Below are 10507 nucleotides of genomic sequence, written 5' to 3' on the forward strand. Positions count from 1 at the left end.
ACCTAGGGTGAGTTTTAAATAGGGACAATTTTTAACGATTTTAAAGAGCCACAGCTACCAATATTTGGGTTTTAATTGGTTTTTAGTAGGGGAAATTTTTTGTATGATGTTTTAATACGCTGTGAGCCGCCCTGAGTCCCATGGGGAGAAGGGCGGCATATAAATCCTGTTAAATAAATAAATAAAATAAATAAAATTATTATTATTATTATACCTGGAGGAACGTTGTCTATGGGGTCGCGATGGGTCGGACATGACTTCGCAATTAACAACAACAACAACATTATTATTATTATAAAGATATTTTATCAAAGGCTTTTTTTATTGCTGCTATTGTACTTATTTGGGTTTCTTCTCTTTTCTTAAAGGGCTTAATAACACAATATACCTTAAATATATTTCTCTATTATCAAAATATTTTTCAATACTGTCAAATGCTTAGTTCATTATTAAGGTAACAAAAATGAGAAAAAGGCTAAATGATAGCCTTTTTGAAGATAGCTCTCTCTCTCTCTTTTCGTAGAAGTTGTAAGCCTAAGTTACTGTTTTTCAGAAGAAAGCCTGAAGAGTTGAACCAGTGATAGCAAAAGATTAATTTCAAAATTTGTGTTGGTTAAAAACAATTAAGCAGCCTTAGATAATACCTATCAAATTGTTCTTAAAGAACTTACTGATCTTCTAATAAAATATATATAACATGTCCCTAACTTCATCAAGTGACCCAGAAGTCTATAAAATAGTATGCTGCTAGTTTTAAAAATGAGGTCTGGAAGATTATATATTACATATTTTACAGTCTATTCTGGGTGAATTAATAAAAATTACAATTGAAGAAAAATGGATGAATGTATATACAGGTAGCCCTCAACATAGGAGTGTAATTGAGCCCAGAGTTATGATCAAAAGCCATGCCAGTTAAGTAGGTTTCTATATTGTGGTCATACAACAACAACAATTCACTTCCATAATGTTCCAACCTCTCTTGGCTAATAAAGCCAAGCACTGCAAGAATATATCTCCCAGGACATAAAGGCTCAAATAAGTAGACTTATTGTAGTAAAACTATAAAGTCATTGTGAATAAATTTCAGGTAAGGCTATGTATCAAATGTAAGCTTAAGTAGTAACTCAATATTCAGATTTCCCACACTCCTCTCTCTTCTGACCATTCTAAGTAAAAGGCTAGAAATGAAACTGTTTTTGAACGGGAGAAATAGTTTGCACCTGTTTTATAACTGGCCTCATCTAGTATCAGATTGTTTATTTCTCTGTGAAAACTGTCACAAAAGCACTACAGCCTAGAATAATTTGTACAATATGTGTTGTTGTTAGTTGCGAAGTCATGTCCGACCCATCGCGACCCCATGGACAACGTTCCTTCAGGCCATCCTGTCCTCTACCATATTCCGGAATCCATTTAAGCTCACGCCTACTGCTTCAGTGACTCCATCCAGCCACCTCATTCTCTGTCGTTCCCTTCTTCTATTGCCCTCAATCTTTCCCAGCATTAGGTTCTTCTCCAGTGAGTCCTTCCTTCTCATTAGGTGGCCAAAGTACTTGAGTTTCAACTTCAGGATCTGGCCTTCTAAAGAGCAGTCAGGGTTGATCTCTTCTAGGACTGACCGGTTTGAACGCCTTGCAGTCCAGGGGACTCGCAGGAATCTTCTCCAGCACCATAGTTCAAAGGCCTTAATTCTTTTGCGCTCAGCCTTTCTTATGGTCCAACTTTCAGAGCCATACATCACAACTAGGAAAACCGTGGCCTTGACTATACTATACGTACTTTTGTTGGCAGGGTGATGTCTCTGCTTTTTAGTATGCTGTCTAGATTTGCCATGGCTTTCCTCCCCAGGAGCAAGCGTCTTTTAATTTCTTGGCTGCAGTCCCCATCTGTGGTGATCTTGGAGCCCAGGAAGATAAAATCTGTCACTACCTCCATTTCTTCCCCATCTATTTGCCAGGAATTGAAAGGGCCGGATGCCATGATCTTGGTTTTCTTAATGTTGAGTTTCAGTACAATATGTAGCTGACCTCATAAATTTATTACACAAAAATGTAGTGACGGCAATCCTCTTGGACAGCTTTAAAACAGAGGTTACACAAATTCATGGAGGATTAATAAATGAATTGCTACGAGCATTTGGATTAGATCATATGTATTGTGCAAACCCCAGGACTTGTTTATTCAAAGAAACCAGTTATTTTAAGATCAAATAAATATTCTGGATGAAGGCTTATATTCCTCAAATGCCTCTATAGGAGGCTGTCTTAGCCACCATTCTATTATTTACAGACAGACTTTGGCACATGTGTAAAGTTCCCCACCCTCGTCCCAAAGTCTTATTATCAGTGGTGTTGATGATATTTATATGGCTGCAGTGCTGGAACAGAACCAGGCCCCTGTGTTTAAAGTAAACTAGACAACCCATGACCCCTTAGGTCCCCCTTTCAGAGACATTTCCTTACCAGATTCCTCAATAGCAATTGGATTTATATACCACTTCATAGTGCTTTATAGCACTCTCTAAGCGGTTTACAGAGTCAGCATATTGCCCCAACAATCTGGTCCTCAATATCTTCAATAATATCAGGGCTTTTAATGAACTGACTTTACTGGAAAATCAGGGATACATTTAGAGATGTATCTACCTTGAAACAGCCTGTGTTGAACTGGATAGCACAGTCAAACATCAGCCCAGGAAGTGTTATATATATGACATTTTGTATTATGTCATAAACTGTTTTACAAAATTTGCCAAACTTTAATTTCACAGGAGTCATAGGTTCCAGATTTTGAATGCATTCTGTAAATTAATCCATTCGAGGCACCTGGATCTAAAAGGTTTTGCCCTATAGTGCACCATTTCACCCAGTTAAAGGTTGTGGGAATGTGAGCTTTAGTAGTATGTAGATGATGAGTGAGGTAAGAATTGTCGAAGTATCTTTACCCTGCTTAGATGATATCTTTTTGCTATTATTTTACATTTCTTCCAAAAGTCACTAAACAAGCTTTCTCTACTCTGGAGCCTTCTAGAATAGATCACTGTTTCCCAGCTTGTTGCTTTATGCAAACCATTACATTCTCATCAAAAGCTTTTGCAATTACCACCAGATGAAAATCACTGATCCACATTACAACTGCCAGATGTGCAAAAGAATTTTAGTTCATTGTGGCACACAAAACTGCCATTTAAAATCAGCTAATGCTCTAATTACACAAAAATATTCATGAATCAAAGTCTATTGGCAATAATGTAATATCAGATATGATGCATAATACATGTACACAATTATTTTACTATTAGGCTCTAAAAAAGTTTCAAGGGGATACTTCATTTCAACAAATGCTTGCAAAAAAGCAATGTATCCCTTCTCTCAAGGCCACTTCAAAAAGCAGAACAGTAGTGTTGCTCCATTTCAAGGCCTTGATTACCACGGAAGCTTCCAAGTTCTTTTCCCCCATTTGTTAAAGTTCTTAATTTATTTTAAAACATTTAATGAATTAAACAAATGACTACATGAGGGGAAAAGGTGAGAAAAGGCATAGTATATATAAAAATATCAAGAAATAAACAGAATTTATAGTGTCATTTATTAAATAATCGAACATATAAAAAACAAATTCATATCATCCTGAAAAATAATCATAAATTGTTTGAATTTTTTGAAATTTTAACCTGTTTTACGTCTTTAGTTATATACAATCTTATACATTGTAAGTTGCTCAGAGTCTTCTTGAACTGCGAGATGGGCAGCAAGTAAATTTAATAATCAACCTATCTATCAGGTCAAAACTCTAGACATTATTGCTATTGAGGTTACTCCTATTTATCATTATTTCAAATAAATGCACATGATATAATGAAAAAGAAAAATGGAAGAATAACACCCCCCAAACAATCAGCAAAATCTTTTAATTGGCAATAGGCAACACAGGAAAGAATCTTGAGGGGTCATAAAGTATCTTGAGAAGAAGGGTGATCTAAGTCCCTGATAAAGCTTACGCTATGCCTTGACTAAGTAAATTGTGCCTCCTCTGTATGAAGCCCTCTTGAAGATCATGTATAAAACCATTGCATACCCCTTCCCTGCGGACTCACCAGTGGGTCTCTCCTGGGCCAAATTTGGATGATAAACCTCTTAAATACAGCTGCCCTCATTCCTCACTTTGGCTGGGGCTGATGGAAATTGTACACCACTATAACTAGAAGAAGGAACCATTTGATCATAGGTGGCACTTAGAATTCAGCTTCTTTACACATCAGGACAGGAGTATAACAGCTATTTGTCATAACTGCTTCTGGCTTAGATGATCCAGATTTTTATTTTTCTCTTCTTCCATTTCTCCCTAATCTCCATTATTGATTGTTCTGTCAAGAGTAATACAATGGCTATTGCATTTTGCCTTTCTATTTTTCTCTCTCTCATTAAAACGTCTTTAAAACCTAACCACTAAAAGGATGACTTGTTTTACTTCTCTGTGGGTTTTTCACCCTCTCAAATCCTTTTTGGTAGAGCAGCTTCACTTTACTATTGCACTTATCTGCCTTGTTCAATTAATGCAAGAGATTCCTACTCAGCACAGAAGTCACCTAAGGTTAGGGTTATTAATACAAAATCTTGCATAGCAATGGACACTTTGTGGTGCTTATGTGAGTCTGTTGCCTTTTAATTCCATTCCTACAGCAGCCTCTCAAGATTAAGTTTTGTTCCAAAAGCAGATAGCCAAATTATATAATAGTTCTCACTCTCATTGCTAATCAATGGGAGGAACACAATATATAAGTGTAATACACCAGGTTTTCCTGGCATATCATTAACAGCTTCACCTGATGAATTTTTATTGGAATTGAAGCTATTAAAGTACTGGAACTTTGCCAGGAAAAAGACTTGCAGTTCCTATTAAAGGAACCTGGCTCACCTCAACTCAGTTCAGGATCTCGAAGAGCTAAGGAAAGAGAAAAAATGGATGGAATAAGTTACCACAAGGGTTCTAAGCATCCACACTTGTACTTCAGGTCCTGCACGGGACCTTTGTTAGCTTTCAAGTACTTTTTTGACCTTTAGGGCCTACATACCTTAGCATCAGAGTATGTATGTGTTTTGTTTTACACACACACACACACACACACACACAGAATGCACATGCCCTTTGAGTCAGCTGATGACTCCTGCCAACTGTCTGGTCTGGTCCAGTTTTCATGGCAAGATTTTTGGAAGTAGTTTGGCATTGCCTGCTTCCTAGAGCTGAGATAGTGTTTCTGGTCCAAGGTCATCCATCTGGCTTTGTGCTTTAGGAAGGATTAAAACTCACGTTAGTATCCCAATCACTATGCTAAATTGGCTCAAGCATCACAGTACTTGAAGGAATACTGTACCTTCCCCATCCAATTTTTTCATACAATTTGGACATTCTAGGACAGGGGTAGGCAACCTCGGCTCTTTTATGACTCATGGACTTCAACTCCCAGAATTCTAGGAGTTGAAGTCCATGAGTCATAAAAGAGCGGAGGTTGCCTACCCCTGTTCTAGGAGAACCTGATTATGATCAGTCTAACTTTGGTGAAATAAGGGGGATGGTGGTGGTGGTGGTGGTGGTGGTGGAGGAGGAGGAGGAGGAGGAGGAGGAAACTTAACAGTGCATCTTTCCTCCTCTGCCTTCTCCTCTGGATTTAGAGATCTTTCAAAGGAGACCCAGGTTGTAGAGGAAAGTCCCTCCTCCTATAAAGCCTGTAAAATAAAATCTGTGTGCTTGATAGTAGATAGTTCATAATTGTGAAACTCTTCTTTGGGGGGGGGGCATGGTTGACATTTGTTCATGTAAGGTCGTTCTACTTGTTGATTTCTTGTCTAATCATAAACCATAGCAACAATCCTTGAACTCGCATAGAGCTATACAAAATGATGGGAGGACAAGTTTCTCAAGAAATCTTCTTACTGAAATTGGTTCGCTCTTGCTTGGACTTTTCCAGATGAATCCCTCTTTAGTATCAACATGGTAGATTCATGAAGCATAGTCAGATGGTCATATTAAAATATTATTCATTACTCCTTGAGCTGGCAGAAAAGGATGCTAACATAAAATGTGCTGCCTTGATTTATGAGCTGTTTTGTTACAGCGGTGAGGCAGGGGTCTCATGTAGTCCCATATGTTTTATGGAAGACATTAAGAAAAGTGGCAGATGGATTTTCTGGCTTTGCTTCATCTCCCAGCAAGCATTTCTGCCTGTGAGAACCACAGATCATTCTTCCTAGCATGCAGTGGGGCAAATATGGGCAGGTCCCGGGACAGCATCTTTTGCCATTTGTAAAGTTTCTTGGGCAAATGGTAGTAGGAACAAACGTGATCTGTTATCTGGGTTGCTTCTGAATATGGGTTCACTGCTTTTCTGAAGCAGCTCTAAACCTGTGTTCAAAATTAGCCTGGCTTGTCAGATCTCAAGCATGGAGGAAGAGTGTAGGGTGACGTTGGAGACAATGGCTGATAAGAAGTGAACTCTAGCCTCAATTGCTGTTGTGCTGTAGTGGCAACAAATGCAGTACCAGGCTTGTAACCTATAATTCCAGAAGGATCCTGCAGATAGTCACTAGACAAGACCAAGCAAAATGCTGTGCCCTCCCTTCACCAAGTAAACCATAAAAAATATGGGCACATGAAATGTCTTGTTGGTAAAAAATATAATGCACCAGTGGTGGCAGAACAGGTAATACACAGCTGGAAGAACCTGGCTGTTTTCTTCAATTTAAATCAATCTCTTGTACGGTACAGGACAGGAGGAAAGTGCTCATCAAAACAGCACTACCACTGCTGTATGTCTAATGCTCTTTCAAAAGAAAGCTAAACCTGGGTTTATGAGACGCCCACAAAGGTCCTGGTAGGTGTTTGATGTATGGCAGCCGATGCCACTAAGAAAGTCAGATGTCTGGTTTTCCTGTAGCCTAAATCAGAAACATCATGGAGGGTAATCCCCAGCAACTGGCGAGGGAGTGGATCTACCCTACTAAAATATTAGGCAAGAGCTGGGCAAAGCCATATCAGCTCTGGCCATATCAGCAAAACATCCAGGATGAAGTATGCTCAATCACATTTATGGCCACAATTGTGTTTGGAAAAGAGGAAAAGCCTACTTCAAAATCACAATAGTTATGCTGCCTGGACATTGTGAGCTGGACATAAAGAGGAAAGCAGTCATGTTTATATGCATAAACAGCTACTAGGTCATGGTCATGCTTGTTTGGGGGTGGGTGGCATAAAGATAAGTCTCTAATGCAGTGCTTCTCAATCTTAGCAACTTTAAGAGGCATGGACTTCAGCTGCCCAAATTCCCCCAGCCAACACGGCCATAATAGTTACCAGAACAGCGGAAAATCTATCTAGCTACCTTCACTAATCATAATTTTGCCATCCAGAGTGATGCCATGTGGGCCTGAATGCAGACCTTCCATCTGCAGGGTCTGGCAGTATTAAGTGAGGGATAATTGCCTTCCGAAAACAAGATTATTTACAGAAATCTGACCATGGTAGAGCTTCTCTTGTCGGTCTCCAGCTGCAGCCATGGCTAATCATTTCCATGGTGTATCAAGAGGTGTGAAATTGCTGTTTAATTTTATAAGTGTAATTTTCACACAAAAGGTGAAGACCTAAAGCCTCAGTGTGGCCAATGCAATCACAGCAACCAAATTATTCTCACTTTGCCTAGTCGCTCCACTGACCTCTTTTGTGGATACGTGGAAAGAGCTTTTTATATCTTGCCCAGTGGCACGCAAAGCAAAAGAGGATGAGAGTTTCCAGCACAAGCAAAATTGTTATTGTGATTATGAGGTTAGTCCATTGATTGAACACCTGTACATCATCGTCATCATCATCATTATTGTAGGGACTGTAAAACAAGACACTTAAGGATTTGCTTAGGAAAAGGCAATATGAATATGGAGATTTAAAAAATGGGCTGGACAAACCCTCTGAAAATCTTGTCTTATGTTGTTGAATATTGAAACCCAGAGAGGATATTATGCAAATTGTATCATCTGCAAGCATAGCTTATATTTTTAACAATATCTCTGGGATCTATCCATATCTTAGAAGTCTAGTTAGAACACAGTATGGTGGATAAGTTTTGTGAAAAGCTTTGTTTACCATCTTGTCTAGAGGTGTTTTGTGATTGGCCACCTCCGCCATGGCAACTGCTTTTTGAGCATGTCCATAACATGCTCTCAGTGTTCAAATGCATCCTGGCCCCCTTTTGTGTTAGCTCCTGAATTCAATGCTTAGTTATTTATTCATTCAATATGGGGATGTAGGTGGTGCCTCAAGTAGCTGGGACCTTTGTCTTGATTTAGCAGCTCGGTCTCAGTTCATGGATCTGAAGCCTGAAATGTTTCAGGTAGAGAGAGTAGGATCACATAAGGACATATTGTATAATGTAGGATCTGAATGACCTCCCCCACACCTCATTTGACAAGTTTAATCAATTTGCATATATTCATTCTTGTGATCAGTGGGTGGCTGAAAATTCTTACAGAGATGATCACATGTATCTTTAGTGTAGGAGATGACCAGACTGAGCCTGACGGAGGGGTCAAATGCGTCATCAGTCTCGAATCCCTTTGTGCCCACAAGACATCTAAGTCCAGCCCACCTTGAATTCCCTTGACTCTTATCTATTGCCATTTTGCTTTGACCGTTAATAGTTCAGATACTTGTGGAGCGCTTAAGCTTGCAATAAACCTTTATATTCATTTGAACTGCCAGGACTCCTGATTTCCCCCCGCTTGACATTTAGTATACATATATGCTACCTCCAAGCAATAGTAAATGCTTTAAGAATCTTCAGTTCCATTCTATTAATGAAAACCAAACATGCCATTATATTAAAACAGGGGTGTCAAACTGCTGGCCCGTGGGCCGGATGCATCATGACGAAACTGTGCCCACCCCATTGCCGGCAATGGGGGAAAAGCTCTGATACATCATGCAACATCACTTGACGTCACAAGTTTGACATGTCTGTATTAAAACATATGTTAATTTTCTTCAAAACCCTTCCCAGGTGGAGTTAAGCAATTTGTCCTTTTGCAGATCCATGCAATTTGTATTACCCTGTTTGCCAATAATCTAGCACAGTGGTGGCGAACCTATGGTATGGGTGCCAGAGGCGGCACTCAGAGCCCTCTCTGTGGGCATACATGCCATTGCCCCAGCCTTGCCTCACCCCGTGACCCCCTCCTCACCAGCAGCCCTCCTGGAGAAGAGTCGCCCCCGAGCGTGGCCCACGCGGAGCAGTGCAGCCAAGGACATGGCAGCCAGGCAGCATAGACAAGACTCTGCCCTCATGTCCCATCGCGCACAGTTGATGCTGCAGGGCGTGGGCAGAGGGCATGGCTGTCATGGGGCTGCTGGGTGATCTGCGGTGGGCCCTGGAGTTAGTGAGTGGCCCTGCGAGCAGACGGGGTGGGGGTGGGGCAGGGGGTGGAGTGGGGGCGGGGCCAGTTTTTCAACACTCAGTCTCTAAAAGGTTCGCCATCACTGATCTAGCATAATGCAGCATACAGATGACATCTGAGAATTAGAGAAGACAAACATTCTTGCTTTTAGTTTAGTAATGCTCCTTCATGCCTTCTTGGTGCTATGGATCATTAACTTTGCACTGCATCTTTTGAGCATCCATTTTGGGCAAGAACTGAACCTGGGTGCAAGCTAGCCAGGTCACAATTTGATGGGCAGAGATGGATAGGGAGGTTCTTGATATCTCAGAAAGATATATAGCATTCATTTCCTTGCTCCCCTTCTTTTTCTGTGATGAATGGTCTGATAATGACAGGCAGTGGATTCAACTGACATGCCTAAAGACTAACAGGAAATTGGACACAAGATTTGACACTGTCTTTCAGAGGCTTTTGGAGTCACCAAAAGACATTCCATCAGGCAGAAAACTCAATCTCATTCCCCTTGGCTTCTGTCATGGAGCACATGTTCAATTTCCTGTCATCAGTTGTTATTTCTGTTACACAGCCATGGAATAGGAGTGTGAAGACAAGCCAATTTAGGGGTTTGTATGAATAAAATGCCTGCTTATATGCACACTGCACAACTGACTGGGAAGTAAAACCTGTTGCTATTGTTTGTTGCTGTTGCTCTTTTTGTTTTTAAACAGCCAGCTCCTTGAAAGCAATATTGAGAATCATTTACAGGTAATGGAAGACAGAACCAATATCACATCGGAAGTGCTGGTAACAAAGAGGAGAAGAGCAGCTCATAAGTTTATGAAAGAGGAACTATAGAATTTTTTTTCCAGAAGTCAGGCAGGTTTTCCTTGAGGTCAAAATCCTTCCCTCTGTTATCCTCTTCTTCAATCATCAAATATTTGAATGCTTTAAAATCCATTTTCTCTGTATGCATATATGCAGTGATCAGCCACATTTAATTATCTTCTTTGTGCTGCCTTCAGGAGTCTGGAAGGAAGTGTCCTTCTCTAACAGGGGAGTTCAGAAAAATAGGGTGGCTCTTC

The sequence above is a fragment of the Protobothrops mucrosquamatus genome, unplaced genomic scaffold, assembly GCF_001527695.2.
Source record: "Protobothrops mucrosquamatus isolate PMUCROS unplaced genomic scaffold, P.Mucros_1.0 scaffold1044, whole genome shotgun sequence".
Taxonomy (NCBI): domain Eukaryota; kingdom Metazoa; phylum Chordata; class Lepidosauria; order Squamata; family Viperidae; genus Protobothrops; species Protobothrops mucrosquamatus.